Source organism: Protopterus annectens, chromosome 15.part0, assembly GCF_019279795.1.
Source record: "Protopterus annectens isolate FY-2018-M chromosome 15.part0, PAN1.0, whole genome shotgun sequence".
Lineage (NCBI taxonomy): Eukaryota > Metazoa > Chordata > Ceratodontiformes > Protopteridae > Protopterus > Protopterus annectens.
Window position 1 is genome coordinate 89659905 of NC_056749.1, and position 21294 is coordinate 89681198.

The 21294-nt window shown below is 41.6% G+C and overlaps 1 protein-coding gene across 1 annotated transcript in view; it reads right to left on the reverse strand.

The window, feature by feature from the left end:
* OCRL (OCRL inositol polyphosphate-5-phosphatase) overlaps positions 1-21294 on the reverse strand; it is a 2544778-nt gene that overhangs the window by 974757 nt on the left and 1548727 nt on the right. The gene's annotated exons all lie outside the window — the stretch shown is intronic.

Genomic DNA, 21294 nt, shown 5'->3' on the forward strand with positions numbered 1-21294 from the left:
GTGGAAAGGTATACAAGAACACTCCAGTCAAAGAAAAAGAATGCATCTGTTTTCTAGGCTACTAACAAGGAGTCCTGGAGCAAAAAATTGCTTTTGTTGTGAATGGAGACTAACAGTTCTAACTGCTGTGTTCCACACAGCCAAGTCAAAACTTGGAAGACCCCATGGTTCAATTCCCATTCTAGAGGGTTTGTTCTGGTCTTGCTCAACTTGTCTGCCACAAAGTTTTTGCTATGACCGAAAGTAAATAGCCTACAGAATGAGACTGTGCAAAAAAGTATGCACTCACCATAACTTTCCATCTGTGTGGTCCATTTTAATTCTTCCTCAACAGTTGGGTTCAGATCCAATCCTTGGATCTGACTGGGCTGTTACTATCGCTCATGGTGACTATAAAGCTCTTGAGCTTCTCCCTTATCCACAATGCACCAACCCCTAACATACCTCAGATCTTTGCTAGATTAGAATAAGAAAGAAATACTACTATCAATTTCTGGTTACAGAAAGCTATTATCTGGAGCTCTATGGAAGAACCAGAGGAGTTCTTAAAACAAAAGTTGTTGTGTGCCCACCATAACGTTTCATCTATGTTGTCCATTTTCATTCCTCCAAAACTGATGGGTTTGGATCCAATCCCTCAGCTCCACCTTGGCCATTGCTAAAATTCATGGCAACCAAAAACTTTAGAGCTTCTCCCTTACCCATAATGTACCAATCCCAATTAACTCAGATCTTGTTTGCTGCCTTAGTAGAAAGTAAAAGATGGAAATTATTAGGGAGAAGCTATATCTGAAACTTGTATAAAAATTAAGGACATATAGGTCCACTATGCACACATTCTTCCAGAACCCTTAAGGATGGGGGTTGGTGGGAGGGGAGTTGAGGAAGATTGAAAATGGACAACACAGATGGAGTACTATGGGGAGTACATAACTTCTTTATCTGTCGCCGCCAATTTTCATTCTGTCCTCATCTGATGGGAGAGAGTCCACAGCTACCTAATTTCCAGGGTGGATTCAAGGAAGGATATTCCTGAGCACCAGAGAATCAACAGATGCCCTTCTTGTGGAGACCAGATCTAATTTGTAAGTAACCCAAGTAGCTGCTGCACAAATGTCATCCATAGACACTCGGGATTGAAACACTGAAGAAGTTGCCATGGATCTGGTGGAGTGGGCTCAAATAGGTTTTGCAAGAGCAATACCCAATTTGTTAGACACAAAGGAAATGCAATTTGTTACCCACCTAGACAGAGTAACTTTGGTAACTGGTTTACCCAATATAGATTCTGCATATGGAACAAACAACCGATCAGTATTTCTGATGTTTTTTGTACTACATATGTAAAACTGTCTCTAAACATCCAGTAAATATTATACATATTCTCCTTTGTTAGAATATTTGGGAAAGAATACTGGTAAATTAATCGATTGATTTATACTGGATTCTGACACCACGTTTGGAAGAAATGATGGGTTGGTACACAAGGTAACTCTGTCTTTATGGAAAAAGTATGGAGGTTTTGAGCACAATGCTTGGATCTCAGAAATTCTTCTTGCCGAAATAAAGGTGAAAGATATCTGAGTTCGCATGTAGCCAAGGGTTTAAAGTGAGATTGTATAAGAGACTGCAGCACAAGGTTTAGATCCCAAGGGGAAGTAGGATCTTTAAAGGTTGGCCTTAAGAGTAGACTGCTCTACAAAAAAAACTTTGCTCAACTTAGGGGATGCTACAGAAGAACCATTTATTCCAACATGAAAATTGGAAATCGCTGCTAATTGTACTCTAACAGTAGAAGAACTAGCTCCTTCTTCAAAAAGATGCGCTAGGAATTCCAAGTTATTATGAATGGGGGCTGTGAAAGGTTCAATACTACATTACTGAGCCCCAAAACAAATCTCTTTCATTTACTGGAGTATAGTTTTCTGAAGGAAGGTTTATGGGAGGACAAAAGAATATGACAGACAAGAGAAGATAGCATAGGTTGTCTGGCTATTAATTAAACTGGAAGAACCAGGTAGCCAGCATGAGATTCTCTATGTCTGGATGTATAATGCCTGTTGGGTGAGACAGGTGGTCTGCAGATGGATCCAGAAATCAAGGTTGTTGAATCAGATGAGGCCAAAGTAAAGGAAACCAAATTTGTCAAGACCAATAAGGGGCAGTGAGGATGACCTTGAACTTAAGGGGCAATGAGGATGACCTTGCTCTTAAACCTTGCATCTTCCTGATGAAATTTGGGTAGTAACGGAGTGGGAGGATACGCATAAAGGAAACAAGGGGGGGCCAATCGTGAAGTAAAGTGTCTATTGGGGATTCCTCCTGTGGGGGAATAGAGCAACGCAGCTGCTGCATTTGTTGTTCATGGGGGATGTAAATAGATCACAGCAAGGCTGGTCTTAATGTCAGAAGATTTTGTTTGCAATCTTTTTGTTCAGTGACTATTCATGAGCTAAAAGAAATCACCTGCTCAATTTGTTTAGCACCACACTGGACTTCCCTGGAATGTGCATTGTTAAAAGAAAGCATTTGGAAGAGAGTTTGCCCAGTGCTGTACTCTGAGAGCTTCTTGACACAATGGCTAGGATTTGATTCCTCTCTGTTTACTGATGTACCAGACGACCAACATGTTACCTGACTGTACTGCAATTGCCCCAAAGGGAGAACAGTCTGAAGTGCCTGCAACGCTAATAGCAGTGCTCTCATCTCTAGGACATTTATATGCAACCTGGCCTCTTCAGGGGACCAGGTGTCTTGGACTGTCTTCCTCAGATAATGCCACCTGCCCCAGCAGGGAAGCGTCTGTGGTCACTATGGCCTTGGGCTGAGGGGGCATGAATGGACGACCTTGTAGAACCTGGTCTAAAAGAATCTACCATTTGAGATCTCTCTTGCAGATGTGAGTGATTCTTACCTCGTAAGACATATGTTCATAAACAAACGACCATTGAGCAGCTAATATCCACTGAAGAATTTTCACATAAAACCTGGCAAGTGGTACTAACGTTATTAGTGCTGCCATTGATCTCACATCCTGAAGGACAAGTCGAGCTGAAACTGAAGTGCTGACGATTATCTTTATGTCTTGGAATCTTATAGTCTGAACTCTCTGTAATGGAAAGGAAGCAATGGTTGTTTTGTATTGAGAATTGCTCCTATAAACTCTAAACTCTGAGTTGGTTGCAGATGAGATTTGTTGTAGTTTATGGTTGTCCCCAGAAGAGAACAAGTCTGCAGAACTTGGTCTCTTGCACATATAAGTTGATGCCTCGTCTGAGCTGTAATGAGCCAGTTGTCTAGATATGGAAACACACTGAATCCTTGCAGTCTCAGGTGAGCTGCTACTATTGCCATGCACTTAGTAAACACCCAATGACTTGTTCCCAGCTGGAAGTGCAAGTACCTTCTGGAGTATCAGTTTGTCTTTATGTGATAGTACATGTCTTGAAGGTCTACAGAGCACATCCAGTCATCCTTGCACTGAAAGGGGAAAATAGGCTGAACCATGACCATTTGAAACTTGGCTCTTCCAGGATTGGTCTCTAGTTCCCTGTTTTCTCTGGCACGAAAAAGAACCTTGAGTACGTTTCGGATTTTATCTGGTCTGGCAGGACCTCCTGGATGACTCTTTTCTAGCAGCTTTTGTACTTGAATTGCTGCTTGTTCCTTCTGACTGGGTGGAACAGCAGGGATTTTCCTTGGGATTGGGGAAGAAAGGGAAAAGGGTATAATACAGCCACTGTAAATAATCCTGTGCACCCAAGTATCTTTTGTTATATCTAGCCAGGCTCTCTTGTGCAGGGATAATCGTCCCCTGTCTCCAGAGGTAGAAAATTGGGCCTCCTTTCAGGAGCACTGGTAGGTTTGTCAAAGAAGGAGTCTCAGGAACCCTGGTTCTGTGGGCCACCTCTGCCACAGGGGTGTCTCCGTCCACTGGAGTTCCCTCCTCTGCATCTGGGGGAACCTCCTCCACGTGCCTCTGGAAAAGGACCCTGGAACTTCCTGAATCACATTTTTCGATCACCTCGTTGATTCCTGGAAAAGCTTCACTGAGGAACGGAAAAATGCACGCCCATATCAGACAGAGTCTTTCCATATTTTTCACACCTGGACAGTGCATCTTTTACTTTGGGGCCGAATAAAGATGTTCCATTAAAAGGAACACTGATAAAAGAAGACTAGAAAGGCTCTGCAAACTCACAGAGGCATATCCAGGCAGGTCTCCTTATGGAAATGCCTGAACCTGCTACCCTTGAGGTTCCTTTTGCAACACATGAGATCAACCTCAAGGATGAATTGAACATGGACTGAAGAGTCATCATCTGAGAAGTAACAGATGCCTGAACTTCATCAGAAACAGCACCTGAGAGGTTATTTGATAACTCCTTGATCAAATCCCTCTGTAGTCTAATAAAAGTGTGGTAAATAGTTCAGAAACCTCAAAGAGAAGGCCGCTTAAGCACAGACATGCTTCCCAAATCTGTCCATTGCCCACAACTCCCTGTTGGGGGGATGAACAGTGAAACTTTACTCAGCTAGTTCCTTTTTGGTAGCCTTTGCAATGACCATGGCATCAACGGGAACTCCTTTCCCCCAAAACTGTCTCTCTGCTGGTTGATGCCGTTACCCTATCTGGTTTGAGAGGAATGGGCAGCTCTATGAAGTCAGGGTCCTTCCTCACCCACAGTGAGATCAAGTCAAAGATCGGTGGGCAGAGTCACCCAGGAGGTAGGGGGTCTAATACCAAAGGCCTCCAGCAGAACAGATTCCTCAGACATAGGGTTGCCGGACATCAACCAACTCTCTCAAGGGGACCCCTTTGCCTTCATCAAAATGACAGACTTCTCCAGGGAGTCTGTTTCCCTCTTACACGTCCTCTTCTAGGGGACCTCCTCAGTGGGGTGCTCTGGGGAGGTATCAGAAGAGGAGATTATAATTCCCTGGGTGGGAGCCTGGGGTTTTGGTACTGGCTGTCCCTGTGGAAGGAGATGGTGAAGCTCTGAGTGCTGAGACATCATGGCAGAGGACTTATGATCCAATGGGGAAGGATCCGTCAGCACTGTCGAAGCAGAAAATACTCTCTTCGCAGCCTCAAAGGCAGAGCAGCCCGGAGAGAGAGAGAGGATGCTGGATCAGAGAAGACAAACTTCTGAATCGTAGGCCTCCTCTGCTCCTAGGGCAAAACCCCCGAGGTGGAAGCAGGAGCCAAGCTATCCAGTGCTGAGGCTCCAAGGTGCAGAGACAGCTCCAAGAGCTTGTGAGTTGAATGGAACACCTTGGATCCGACATTTAGACTATGGGTCCCGGAGTTCTCTGTGTCTGATGGGACCACAGCCCTCAGAGAAGATCTAGGATTAAAGGATAAAGTTATCTTCAGATCCAAGCCAGATGGATCTGGATGACTCAGATCCAAAAACTCTGAAGCTATAGGAGTCTGAGGAGGAATCTGTAATGGGAGAGTAGTAGATTTGAGGATCTACTGACCCAGATGGGCAGGAGACAAAGGAACACCAGTCTGGCTCTGAGCTAAGAGAATCTTCTTCACCAGTCTCTCCATACCATCTTCTGTAAGGCTACTGGAACATAAGTGGAAGAGCAAGTGAATGGAGACCTAGGTCTTTCTAAGAATGGAAAAAGTACTCTGTCAGGAACTGGTTCCAACAAAGGACAGTACCTAGTTCTGGGTAGAAATCTGGTAGTCTGAAGGTCAGATTTGGATAGCATTAGATTAGATGAAGTTGGATCCTAGGGCTTTGACTTCATCGGATCTAACTGAGAAAGTCTCGGATCTGATAAATTTTCTTTAAGAGAATCTTGCAGTTTTGCCTTTTTCGATCAGGGGTTGAGACTGGGTCCTTATGAGACCTCTTCCTCGAGGAGTATGAAGCTGAGACGGAAGACATAGGAGAGGATGGCGTTTTAATTTCAGCAATTTTTGATTTAGAGGAAGAAGAAAGTACAGGCACTTTGGAAGAAGAGCAGAGGTGGAAAGGGCATACACATGAAGATTTGTCCAACTGAAAGAAAAGCATCCACTTTCCAAAGCTGTGTGATGAAACCCCTTTGTGCAAAACTTTGGGTGCTGTTGTGGAGAAGCGAACAGATCTACAGATCATGGAGTTCCCCCCCCATGATTGTGTCAATTTCTGAAATATCCAGTTTCCACTTTTCACTGTAGATCCATTTGTTGTCTGCTTTAAATTGCTTACAGAGTTTAAGGAGTTTCCTGTGTTCCTTGCCCTGAAAAGCCTGAAGAGTTAGTTGTGAAGCTCCATAAAGTCTCCATTGCCTGCATTGCTTGCCTGCATAGAGGATAAGAATGTGTTCCCCTGATTTGTTACTGTACATTAATATTGTCATTAGAATCAACACCTGAATCAACTGGAAGAATGAAGAAGCAACTCCTTGAAAGCCGCCAGCTGGAACCGGACTGCTAACATCTCCCTTAGATGTGATATGTAGATGCTGTAGTCTGGCAGGCCACTTGTCTTTCCCCCAGCTTCCATTTAGATGGTTTCTCCCAAGCAATGTCCGCATCTGTCAGCAAAATACCGCCTCTGGCGGGTCACAGAGAGTCCCTTGTTTAGGTGACATTCCTGAGCCCACAAAAAATTTTTTGAAGGCAAGGACATTTGAATGATGACCAGTGTCCCTGGCAGTGCTACATTCATACATTTTGATATACCATTGCAGCAGCCTATATGCAGGAAGCATTTGAAAAGCAAGTGCCATACAGATGCCATGAACCCCTATGCTTGAAGGGACTGTCCTGCAGTCAGCACGGACTGATAGAGATAGTTGATGGAAGTAAAGGGATAGACTCTTTTGTTTGTCCGGGGTTAAAGGCCATCTGGGCTGCTGTATTCCAGAGTCTCCCCAGAAAGCAGGTGTCTTCTTTGGGTACGTACTAGATTTTATTTCGCTCACAGAATAATTCTAGGCATCTGTGCAACGCTATAACATATATTCCAGATGCTGTAGAGTCTTCCTTTCTTTCTTGAGAATCAGGCAGTCGCCCAAGTAAGGGAGATAGATTTGTCCTTCCTTTTAGCCTGAAGTAAGCTATCACTGGAGCCAGAAACCTTTTGTGAATACTCTAAGAAGGGATAAGCCAGAGGGCGCTAGAGAAAATAATGAGAATTTCCAGTCTAAAAACGCAGATACTTCCTGCAACTAGTCTAGGTAGCACATGAAGGTAAGCTTCCTTGAGATCTAGTAAAGTTACAGTCCAGTGATCTAAGCAGAGGTAAAAGCTGTTCTTTGATCAACATCTTGAACTTGAACTTGGGAGATAAGTGATAAGAAATGGAAATCCAATAAATCCAAAATTGGTCTCCACGTTCCCCTTCTTTGGTACTAGAACAGGCTAATAAAACCAGGCCCCTTTCTCTGACAGGACTGGCTGAATGGCCCCTATTTGGAGTGACAGAGAAATTTTGTTGAGGCTCTCTTTCCTGTGGGCCTTGAAAAGGGGGCATGCCTGGAAAGGGGCAACAGGTGGAAATTGAACTCCTAAACCCCAATGTAATGATACAGAACACCCATCTGTCTTGAGTAATTAAGAAGTACTTTCTTTTGAAAAGGAGGAGTCTGGTGAGAATCTGGAGCTGCCAGGCCAGACCCATTGGCAGAAGAAAGGCAGGTCTGAAAGTCTGCTTGTTTAAAAGGATTGACTGTTGCCCCTTTAAAAAAGTCTTCTGAACCCAACTCCTGTTCTAGGCCTGCTACTACCTTGAGCTTCAGTTCTACCTTCCACGCCTAGACTCTACCCTAGACTGGGAAAAATAAGCAGGATATGTCCATCCCTAGTAGGCCAAATTTTACTAAACTTTTGGCTGCACCCATAAACTTAGACTAACAGTTTGCATAGACTAAAGTTTATTCCACATAATTTTCTAAAACATCCTTCGGCTAAAAACACACAGGACTGTAAAGGAGCATCCAAAAATCCTTGTCTTAACATGCTCCCTCGGCATGCACTCCCTCAACCAGAACTGCCTGCTAAGATGCATACTAGTGGGCACTACTCCTCGAGGAGGCCTGTACAGCATCAAAACCACATTGCAAAGAATGCCACCTTTTCCTTACTTGTTCAGACACATGAACTAAATCCAGCAACATGTTTTACACTCAATTTCCGCCAAAGCATCCACCTTAGATTTCCAGTTGTGAAAGGAGATAATTTTGATGATTTTAGCATGTGAAACTGACACCAACGCCTCATGGCTACAGTGGCAGACCACACTTTCTTTTATCAGTGGGTCCACAGTTTACCCTTTGCCTCTTTATCAGTACCTTACAGGGATTGAGCTTCAGTTTCGGGTCTGCACCTTTTAGGTCCCTGGAGAGCAGGAGGTTCCTAGGATCAGGGTTCAGACCTTATGAGCTTCAGGCACCCTATAGTACTCTACTGTGAGGTAAATAACAGGAGCAGGAGGCAAAAGAATCAGGAGGAGTGCAGCTCTGCAAAACATCTTCAGGAGGTAATCCTGGCCTAGGTATTTTAAAGGGCCTATGCTGGGGTAGAACAAGAATCTCCCAAGCCTTTTCCTGAAGGAGAGTAATCTGTAGAGGTGGAATCATCATAATCAGAATCAGAATATGGAATGCACTCCCCTCAGGAAATGAGAAATAAGGAGGAGGCCTCTGAACATCAGAATCAGATCCACATCAGGCCTCACCCTAAGGAGGATGAAAACTCAGATCTTCCAAGAGAAGACCTGCTAGAAGCCTCTGAACACTGTTTAAAAGGCATCAAACTAGGGTTCCACCCTGAAGCTCTTAGGAGAAAGGGCATAACCTGCTTAATCATAGTAATCAAATCTGAAGGCAAACTAAGCATATGTCTAAAGGAAGCCAGGAAGAAGAGGAACCTCAAGCTCCCACTGAAGCTAAACTTGGCCTACCCTGAGAAGAAGTTTTGGAAACTGAAGGAGACTCTGACTACCTTGGGAAGAGAACTCAGAACAGTTCTGCCTGAAGCCCTCAGCCTGGTTTACCGGCGTCTCTGGCAAACATCCTGTAACAGTAAAGTCTCTGCCTGAGACTCCCAAGAAACATCTGGTAATGACTCTGGCTCCACTGAGCGCTCTAAAGAACCCTGGTCCGACCTGGCCGGTTCATCAACCCTAGGCTTCGCTGTTTAGTCCTTGGCGGCTGCCACAATCTAGCGTGGGGCATCCACATCCTTACGCATTTTATAATTGCAACGCTTCCTTAACACAAAGGTATTTCCAGTCAAACCTTCTCTCATTTCACTTTCGTGTTAAACCCAGTACGCATCCAACAAAAAAAATCCAAAATACCTATAGAGGCCACTAAGGTATGTCTGAAACTGAACATCCTTCCGATATAGCTTCCCCAAAGGAAGAAGAAAGAAGACCTTTTAGGATAAGCTTTTTTTTCATCCCATCAATGCACGAGGATTAAAAGCATGACAAATTAAAAAATCATCTTGTAAATGGAGGGGACAAAAAGTGTGTGGCTATGAGGAATTGGCAGCTTGTGCCCACACTTTGTACATTTTTTATAACCTGCTGGTTTAGCTGCCATCGTTAAAATCCTAAGACAGAAAAGTTTTTTTTGGTAGGGAAATATGAGAAAGGAGAAAATATATAGAAATACCAATAATTGTAACTAAACTACAATGATAATATGTAAGACTTGCAGAAGAAATTCTAGGATTAATAAAGAGATAGCAAACAATTTATAAATGAAGGTAAGGGATAGTAATATAAGAGGTTTTTGAAGAAAAAACAGAAATATACACTTATCGCACTAATGCTTGAGAGAGATGGAAGACCAAGTCTTTTGCTTGAAGTTGCAAACGAGATGTGGGGTAATTGGGGTTGGTGCATAATGGGTTAGGGCAAAGCTTGAGTGTTTTTGGTTGCCATGAGCTTCAGCAATGGCAGAGACAGATCAGAGGGATTGGATCCGAACCTATCAGTTGAGGACAGAATGAAAACTGGCAATCAGATCTCTCTCATTCTTCCTGAAATCTTTATTGAATGGTTGGGGTTGGTGGGAGGGGAGTTGAAGAAGAATGAAAATGGACACTACAGATGGACTGTTTTGGTGAGTACATAACTTCTTTATCAGATGTTGTCAATTTTCATTCATTCCTCAACAGTTAGGACAAAGTCCTCAGTTATCTGAAATCCCGGGTGGACTCTTAAGGAAGGATATTCCTGAACAGAGTTGAGCCAAAGGCTGCTTTTTCCCTTGAGACCAGATCAAGTTTGTAATGAGTGATAAACGTATGAGGATTAGTCCAAGTTGCAGCAGAACATATGTCATCCTGACGAAGTTGCCATGGATCTAGTCAAGTGGGTTCTTAAAGGTTTTGGTAATGAAATACCCAATTTACTGTAGAGAAAAGATATACAGTCAGTAAACCATCTTGCCAAGGTTACCTTTGCAACTGACTTACTAATTTGGCATCCGCAAGGTTACCTTTGCAACTGACTTACTAATTTGGCATCCGCAAACGAGACAAACAGTTCATCAGATTTTCTGCATTCTTTTATCCTATGTAAATAGAAATGTAACTGTCTTTGAACATCTACGAAGTGCAACATACATTCTCCTTGATGATGATGGATTCTGACACCGCCTTAAGAAGGAAAACAGGGTTGGTTATGTAATATTACTTCATCCTTATGAAAAATCAAGTGGGGAGGTTTGGAGTACAATGCTTTAGGTTCAGAAGTTCTTCTAGCAGAGGTAGTGACCACTAGAACGATAGTTTTTCCAAGTCAGAAATTTAAGATCACACTTTGCTGCTGGTTCAAAGGGCAAATGAGTTAAGGCCTGCAATATTAAATTCAAGTACCATGGTGGAGTATGGTCTTATAAGGTGGTCTCAACAGAAGTGAACCTCTCAAGAAGGCCTTACAAAGCTTACACGAAGTCAGGGAAGAATTCTCAAATCCAATATGGAAGTTAGATATTTCTGCCAACTGAACTCTGATGTTTGAAAAGCTAGCTCCTTCATTAAAAATGTTGCCAAAAATTCAAACACACACTAAACAGGGGCTGAAAAGCAGTCAATATGTTTCTGACACACCCCAAAACAAACCTCTTCCATTTATTTCTGTAAAGTTTCCTCGTAGAAACTTTTTGGGAAGATAAAAGTATATGATAGACAGAGGAAGACAGCACAGCATGTCTGGCTATTAAAGGAAGTGAAGAAACCAGACTGTCAGCTTTATGTTTGAGATGTCCAGATGAATCATTCGTGTTGGGTGAGACAGGAGGTCTGGATTCAGGTTCAGAATCCAAGGTTGGTAGACTAGATGAAGCCAAAGAAAGGGGAACAAAATCTGTCAAGGCCAGTAAGGTACAATGAGGATGACCCTGCTCTTCAACCTGGCAGCTGTCTGCAGAAATTTGGGGATCAAGTGAGTCAGGGGATAAGGATATAGGACACTGGGGAGGAGAGCAACTGTGGAACAGAGTGTTCTTCAGCGATTCCCCTGGTGGAGGAACCAGGTCAAAGAAGCTGCTGGACTTGCTGCTTAAGAAACAAAAAGATTGCAGCAACGCTGGCCCTACTGATGGAAAATAATTTCTGACACTTTGTTGTTGAGGGACCACTCATGAGGTAGTAGAATGGACCTGCTCAGCTTGTCTGCTATCATGATGGACTTCCATGGAATGTGTATTGCTATCAGAAAGCGGTTGGAAGAGATCGCCCATTACCACACTCTGAGGGCTTGTTGGCATCTTCCATATGAATCGCAATAGTCCTTGAAGTGAGAGTCTTAAAATGCTTGCAACACTATGAGCACTGCTCTCATTTCTAGGACGTTGACATGTATGTTGGCCTCTTCAGGGGACCACGTGCCTTGGACTGTTTTCCCCAGAAAGTGCCCCCTCCCCAATCTGGGATACGTCTGTGGTCACTATAGCCTTGGGCTGAGAGAGAACAAAAAAATTTACCACCAAAGATGCCTTTTGCATGCTTAAGTGATTTTTATTTGGACTGACTTGCATTGATAAAGAATCGACCATTGAGTTGCTAGCATCCAGTGAGGAATCTTGCTAGAGGAACTAAAATTACGACAGCTGACACTGACGCTAGGGTTTACAGTCTGCAACAACAAATGCCTGAAACTCAAATGCAGAATCAATCATGCCAAAATTGTTGTACTGTCAATTGTCTTCTCGATCTGGAATCTCTGTTCTTGCAAGAGGAAATGAAGCTGCTAATGATACCACGCTGAAAACTGTTCCTATAAACTCCAGTATGTGAGAAGGTTCTGAGATTTGCTGTAATGTATAGTAATTCCTAGAAGGAAGCAAGTTTGAAATACCTGACCTCTCACTCTTATGAGTAGATGTCTGGTTGGGGTGGCAATGAGCCAGTCGTCTACATATGGAAAGACCCAGAATCCCAGCAGTCTCAAGTGAGCTGTGGTGAGACCAAAGGTCAGGGCTCTGAACTGGTAATGATTGGCTCCCAGCCGGAAGTGCAAGTACCTTCTGGACTGTCTGCTCATTTTTATGTGATAGTACACATCTTGAAGATCTGTTGAGCACATCCAGTCGTCCTTGCCCAAAAAGGGCAAAATGGACTAAACCACAACCATCCAAAATGTTGTGTGTTTAACTGAAATGTTCAAGTTGCTGAGATCAAAAAGTTGTCTCCAGTCCCATTTTTTTGGCACTAAAAAGAATCTTGAGCATGTTCCAGACTCTATTTGGCCTGGCTGACCTCTTGAATGACTCTTTTCTTGCAGCTTTTGTATTTCTAGTCCTGCTGCCTTCCTATGATCGAGTAGAATTGTGATGACCCCACTTAAACCCAGAGCAGTAAATAAGGAGCTTCAATCCTTACTACTGTCTCCAGTAACGGAGTGTCACTGAAAGCTTGGATAAAAATACACAATTTCCCCTAAAAGTACACCTGGAATAGGCTCCAAACCTGGGATTGGACTATATGTTTCACTTCAGGTCCCCAAATGAGTCTTCATACTAACCACTGCAGAGCACTGTGTCTCAGTTCCAGGTATATGACACACTCACTCTTAAATATTTGAGATTCACACATACAAACACTCTTGAGAAAGCCTGGCACAGATTTACCCAATATGTTCTCTTTCCCAAATTACAAGGTAACGGCTGCCACCAGTCAAATACCACAATACCCTTCAAAAGGGGTATTCAATTATATTCGGTATAATAAATGCTGATATAAATGGTAGCATGTAGTCAAAGCAGTAAGGCTGATGTTATCACAATAAGCATAAACATTCTCAGGTTACCAAAAGTACTTCTAAATAATTAGCCACAATAAAAGGTAGTAAAATATTTAATAATAAATAAAATGGTTTAAAACATGTACACAATGAATATCTGATTTAAAAAAAATACAGCTTCCACACAGGAATTATGAAAACAACACTATAGGATAGGTTTCAGACAGATTCTATATTTCCCCAACAATCTAAAGATTAAATGATGCTGTCTAATCTAATTAACGTAGCAAGGCAAGACGATACTCTGACTTCTGACAGACAATATAAGAATTTATGCTCACTCTTTAGGCTGTTGTCTGGTCCTCAGCGACTGGAAAAACTCCTACGGTTATTGCTGAACAGCTCTGGAAACAAACTTAGTGATGACTACTGATCTGGAAAACAACCAACTACTGAACAACAACTAAGCAACTACAACTGTACTTTGACTCAGAACCTGCTTTTATAGCAGAAAGCCATTATAAGAATTCTACTCAATCACATACGACTTTAAAAAGTAAACAAATCAGCTGCTGTGGAGATTCTATTCCTTTCAGCTCTGGCACATAATGACATCACATTTAGGTCAGCTGACTGGCATAACCTACATTCAGAATTCCATTTAAAAAAATTGTACATTTGATCAGCCGAATGTCATACATAAATCAAAGTAATAGTCAAAAAACAAACTTATTTACAAAAACTACAGCTAGTCATGCTGGCATATGTAATACAGGGTAATTTACAATTATTTACAAGTATTTACAAAACTTCAGCCAGTCATGCTAGCAGAGATAACAATATACAATATCCTCACAAGAACATTGGTAAATTTGAATGAGGATGGAGGTGGGAAGGAAAAGGGAATTATATAACCTTTGGAAATAATCTTCTGCACCCATAAATCTTTTATGATGTCTAGCCAGTTTTTCTGGTGCAGAGGTAAACTTTGGTTTTGCAGACCACTTTTCTCGCATTGGTGGCGTCTTCCATTTGAGTTACCCTCTGTCTCTGGGGGAACTATCTCCATGTGGATCTTGGAAAGAAACCTGGAAATTTTTGAACCACATTTTCCCGTCCTACCCACTCGTTCCTAAAGAAGGACCTTTGACGGGGTCGAAAAATATACTCCCTATGCAGAGGGTCTTTCCATATGGGAGCAGGAAAGGTGCCTCCTTTACTTTGGGGCCAAATAAAAAGGTTCTGTCAAAAAGAGCACTGACAAAAGAGGACTTTAAGGGCTCCGCTAAGTCACACATGCACATTCAGGCATATCTCCCTGTGGAAATGCCTGAACCCACTGCCCTTGAGGTGCCCACAGCTGCATGAGAGATAAGCCTCATGGACTAATTTGAGATTGACTGAAGGGTTGCCAACTGTGAGGCCACAGAAGCCTGAGCTTAGCAGTAGTGGGCCAAGAAAGGGATTTTAACAGTTCTTTAATCAAGTCCCTCTGTAGTCTTGTAAAGTGTGCCAGATAGTTTAGCGATCTAAGGACAAAAGCCACTGAAGCATAGACACACTTCCCAACTCTGTCCAAAGCCCTAGACTGTCTGTTGGGGGATGGACAGTGGAACTCTGTTTTGCAAGTTCCTTCTTAGTGGCAGTCAACACAACAAACTCCTTTACTCCAAAACTCCCTTCCTGCAGGTGGTGCCAGAATCCAATCCCTTCTCTTGGGGATTGGTTTTAACTGAGTCAGGGTCCTTCCACACCTGCTTAGAAATGAAATCAATGAGCTCACTAGTGGGTGGAGTCATCCAGCAAGTACATGGGCCAGATCCAAACACCTTCAGGAGTACATATTATTCCGGAGAAGGATTGTCAGAGGACCAACCACCCTTTTGTTTAAGGATCTCTAGGATGTCTCCAAATGAGACGTCTTCATCCCCTTCATTGAAATCGGTATCTTCAGTAATAGACTCATGTGGGGAATCCAAGTACCTGATCTTGCACTCTTCCGAGGTACTTTGGTGGGATGTTCTGGAGAAGTACCAGAACAGATGCTGATACTCTGCTGGGAAGCCTGGAGAGTTTGGACTGGCTATCCCTGTGGAGTCTAATGTTGAGGCTCAAGGTGGAGAGACACAAAAGATCCCGAAAGGAGATCTGAGAGGGAAGAGACTGTCTTGCTGAAGCAGAGAAAACTCTCTCCACCACCTCAAAAGCAGAATGTCCCAGTGAGAATGAAGGCAATGAAGCCACGCTTCTGCCCCATCGGCCCCATCTGCCATAAAGGCATTCCACTCGAGGCAGAGGTCGGAGCCTAGCTGTCCAATGCTGAGGCTCCAAGGGATAGAGATGACTCTGACAAATTCAGAGTAGACTGCCAAGACCTCGGAAATGGCAGGGAAGCTACTGCTCCACAAGTCATCTGGCTCTGAACTCATCAAAGCCAGGGCACTCAGAGAAATCCTCATATCTGAAGATAAAAATATCCTCGGATCCAACAAAGATGGTCTTGACAAACTCTGATCTGAGAGCTCAAACTGACTGCTGGATTGCAGAAACAGACGACAGTTGAGGTGTACAGCAAACCAAGGCTTCCTGAACCAAAGGGGTAGGAATCAGGAGAACCTCTATGTGAATCTGCACTGAGAAAAATCTCATCATCCTATTCACATCGGCTTCAGTTAACACTCCTGACAGAACGAGAGGTTACAGAAGGTGATTTTGAATGATGTCTTTCCAAAAATTGAGATGGGACCCTAGACAGCATTGTGTCAATGGTCGGTGAATACTGAGTTCTTGGAAGAAGCCTTACATCTGATGAACTTGGATCCAAATAAGTTTCTGGTGATCCAGGAGCCGGATTCAATAAGGAAGCCTTCGGGTCCATCCTATGCCTCTTTCTTGGAGGTTCCGTTGATGATGAGTGTAAGATCCAGACAGACTCAGGGACTTTTTTGAAGTCTCATTAGAAACAGTTTTAGGGGGTGTTGGCCCAATAATTGCTTTCAAAAAGGCAGAAGGTAACAAACCTTTTAATGCCAACTTGTTCTCATGATCAGCAATAGCTACGGATTAAAATTTTTACAAATAAAACAATCTATGTTCAGGTGGTCTGGACCTAGGCAATAAACAGACAAATCATGTGCGTCTGACACCGGAAGCGTATGATCCCATTTTTTACATTTCTTAAAAGCCAAAGGGCCTTTTTCAGACATATTCGAAAATAGTAAAGAAGAAAAATAGAAAAGATTTTTTTTTTTAAATAAGGATAAGAGAAATAAGTGCAAGAGAGGAAAATTTACCAATAACAGTATGCAAGAGTACGTTAAAAAGTATAAAGAAAAAGTTAAACAGAAAAAGTAGAAATATCAATTAAAATATTAGCAATGGTATATATAAGGGATACACCAAGTGTAAAAGATATACAGGGAAAAATTACAAAGAAAAACACATCTGAAAATAAGCTTGAGAGCTCAGATGACCACATCTATTTCACAAAAGTGACAAACGAGATTTGAGGTATGTCAGGGGTTGGTGAATTGAGGTCTATATTAAATCAGTGAACGCTTAAAATAGCGAGCGCTGATTTATCTACCCTTTAAAAGAGAAAGCTTGAAATCCCGAAGACACGGAACGGCAATTTTTTTTCCCCAGGGAAATAAAATCGCTGATCCACAAAAAAGTTCAAAACACTAAATAAAGTGGGGGGTTGTGCCCCCCCACACCCCCCCCTACTTAAATATACCAACTCAAAGATCACACCACAGTGGTGGAAATGGGAAAGTCCCAAAAACGGCCCAGCGATTTTTTTTCCCTAGGGAAAAAAATCACCGTTCCATGTATTGAGGATTTCAAGCTTTAGCTTTTAAAGGGTCGATAAATTAGAGTTCGTTATTTTAACCGTTTACTGACTTAATATAGACCTGGTGAATTGTGGGTAAGGGAGAAGCTTGAGAGCTCTATGGTCATCACGACGTACAGTAACAGCAGAGTCGGATCAGATCCGAACTCAACTGTTGAGGAATGAATGAAAACTGACAACATCAGATCATATATCCAATGCTACCATGGCTAATTTGCACAGAGGACAAAATCTGGAACCCCTTGATTGTTTATGTGCCACATCCCTATAGTGTAGTCTATGATCACTTGTAGTGGTCCAGGGGATCGCAGGTGCCACATCCCTATAGTGTAGTCTATGATCACTTGTAGTGGTCCAGCGGATCGCAGATGACTGAGTGCATTTAATACTGACATCTCTTTGATGTTAAATTGTTTTGGTCTGTCTTTTTGGTTTGAAAGACCCTGCACTTATAACCCCAAATGACACAGTCACCCCCCCCACCCCCAAGAAAAGTTTCAGGCACCTATTGTTAGAGACTACAATCGAGCTGGAAGGTAAAATGGAAGACCTAGATTTAGAAAAAAGTAGTCATATTTTCAAATTTTAAAACTGGAATTTGAAAAGTCAAGGATAGAGATTTTAGATACCACTGGATATTTAAAAAAATATATTTTATGTGGAGTCTGGCTAGAGGAATCAGGAGACTCATAGATGCCACAAATCCTAATATCCTGTGAACTTCCTATGCCAAAGTGCTGGAATGAGTGGAAAGACTCAGGAATAGATCTACTTTATTCTGTGAATAAAAACTTTTAACTATGGTATCCAGGAGATGCCCCTAAATGCCTGTGTGTGGGATAGAATAAGACAAGATTTATGAATGTCCTCCTGGAAACTCAGCCTGAGAAGGAGATCTCTTACCCAAGTATAAGATTCCTAACACTTTGAAACAGACTCTGCAAAGATAATCAAGTCTTCTAAATAAGTATTAAAAAAAAAAAAAAAGGAAACCTAGCATTCTGCTATCTATCATCACCGGATCTAAACACTTTGTGGACACCCCAGGGAGCAGAGTATAACCCAAAGGATAATGCAGAGAAGTGAAAGTGTAACCCTGACGCAGACAACCTTAAAAAGAAAATGCCTGAAAATGATGGCTGTAAGACTGTGATAGCAAACATATTTTAAATCTAAGGTTACCAAAACAATCAAAGGCGGAAATAGGTGGTAAGAGAATGTGAAGGGATAGCTTTCCAAACTGGTAGAGAAAAGAAAGATCCAGGACTGGTCTCCATAAAGTCCATTTATTTGATAGTAAAAACGTACTAGAATAAAAATATTCCCTATAAGAGAACAAGAGGGACAGGTTTTACTAGCCTTACAGCCAGCAGATGTTGAAGAGAAATGAAAATCCAGAAACATTATAAAATATGGATTGCCATGGTGGAATGTGTAGGTAGTCTATTAGACTTGATGGATTTTCCTGGTATCTGGGAGGAATGTGGAGCTTCCTTGCCATTGTTTATTGAATGGCCACTTGCCAGACATTTGCAGGACCTACCTATTTTGCTTTTTATAAAAATATGCTGAGATAGGCGTGAAGCTTTTAACAAACTTGGAGAAGGAGGGCTCAAAAATTTGAGTAACTCCTGAATCAGTTTCCCCTCTCTCAACTCTTTTTAAGGGCCTCAGCAGCAGATGGTTCAAAAACAACCTCCATATAAAAGGAGGGAATTCATAAGATTCTCAGGTAAATTTTGAGACAGTGACCATCAAAGTTTCTCATAACAGTTCAAAGTACAAGCTGCTTTGGAAAAAGCACAGGTGAATAATAAAGCACACTTCAGTGAGCATCTGGCCACTTCAGACACAGACGCAGTAAGTGGATTTACAGAAGGTTTTCCCTCAGAAGAGGAAAGAGTGGCTATAATGCTCCTCATTCTCATACGGTGCAAGTAAAAACAACTATAAGAGTTTGACAGTTTGTAAAAATTAATATGACAAGAGTATACACTTTCCCTGTAATCTATCAAAGGTTTTCCCATCCTTATCAGAAGGGGATATTTGTATATACCATATATAGGCTGCAACAGCATTTGCCAAAGTAATCACTGCAAGGTCGGATCTGCATTAAATACAAATTTGTAAGGTTAAGGAACCTTATAAAAATCTAACTTCAGAGGGGCTGTATATTCACCAGCAGGCATGTTAAAGGCTATAAAAAAATATCCCACAACGTTGGAAGTAAAACTGTGAAAGTAAAAATTCAAGTTGTAACAAATAATTTTGTGTGTGTGTGTGTGTCTATATTATATATATATATATATATATATATATATATATATATACATATATATATATATGTAGATAGGAACACTTTACAATCCCGAAATTCTGAAACCGGAGATACTGAAGTAGCGCTTCTGGTGTTGCAGTTTGTGAATGGATAGCTGGAAGTTCAGGCAAGTATTTATGTGCAAGGGTTTTGGTTAGGGGGCTTTAATGTGTGTCAGTATGTTTTGTTACTGTGATGTGTGCGCGCAAGGGGAATGTAGCTTGTATAGTGGTGTGTTTGTCTGTATAGTGCGACCTTGGAGTTAGTATATCTAAGTGGGGGGGGGGGGTGCCCCCCTGCTTGTATGTAGTGTAGGTTTGTGTGTGGGTGGAAGGTGTGTGTGTATGTGTTTGTGGTGTATGGTTAGTGTAGGATTCGCAATTTTGAAATTCGCGCTTCTATGGTTTTGGGATTTTAAGGTTTCGGCTTTATTGATCTTGAGATTCTGAAATTTGGTATTTCAGGATTATAAAGTTAACCTATATATATATATATATATATATATATATATACACACACACACACATATATATATATATATATATATATATATACATATATATACATATACACACACATATACATGCATAAGTTTACATCTAAAACTAGGAAACTGCATCAGTCGACCAGCATGTGGTGAAATGGCAGTTTCCAAGTTGGCAGAATGTCAAACCAAAATTTATCAACTATACTACAGCAAACGGGTAGTGTAGTTGGAGAATCTGGGTTCAACACTGTGCAGGGGAATCACAGTTCAGTGAAGAACAGGGAATTAGGCCATTTCTTCACTGTAGTCTGATCTCGACATTGGTATATTTGATGTGCAGGGGATGTAGCCCCCCTGCAAAACAGTAGAATTAACATACCATTGACTGTAGAGTGTAATGGTATGGTGATGTGCATAGCAGGAGGTGAATGACTGCTATGTCGAATACATCGAACTACGGCTATCGATGTATTCATTTTCACCTTCGTTATTGTTTCGAAATTCCAAATTTAGCAGTCAGGTTGACATTCTGAACGGTCGACCGAAGCAGATTCAGAATTTAAATAGTAAACCATATATATATATATATATATATATATATATATATATAGATATATATATATATATACATATATATATATATATATATATATATATATAAAATGGATATAAAAAGTTTACACACCCCTGTTAAAATGCCAGGTTTTTGTCATATAAAAAAATGATACCACAATAAATCGTTTAAAAACTTTCCCTACCTTTAATGTGACCTATAATCTGTACATTTCAATTGAAAAACAAACAAATCTGTTAGGGGAAAAAATATAAAAAATAAAAAGTGTACAATACGCTGGTTGCATAAGTGAGCACACCCTTAAACTGATACTTTGTTGAAGCACCTTTTGATTTAATTATAGCATTCATTCTTCTTGGGTAGGAGTCTATCAGCATGGCACATCTTGACTTGGCAATATTTGCCCACTCTTCCTTGCAAAAACACTCCACATCTGTCAGATTGCGAGGGTATCACTTGTGCACAGTTCTCTACAGGTCAGCCCACAGATTTTCTATTGGATTTAGGTCTGGGCTCTGACTGGGCCATTCCAAAACTTTGGCTTCACCAGAAGAAAATTATTCTTTTGTTGATTTGGATATATGCTTTTGTTCATTGTCATGTTGAAAGCTGAAATTCCTCTTCATCTTTTTCTATCAGATGCCTGAAGGTTTTGGGCCGAAAGTGACTGGTATTTGGAAATGTTCAGAATTCTCTCCACCTTGACTAAAGCCCCATCCAGCTGAAGAAAAGTAACCCTAAAGCATGATACTGCTACCATCATGCTTCACCCTGGGGATGGTGTCCGTTTGGTGATGTGAAGTGTTGTTTTTTCACCAAACGTACCTTTTGGAAATGTGGCCAAAAAGTTCAACTTTGGCC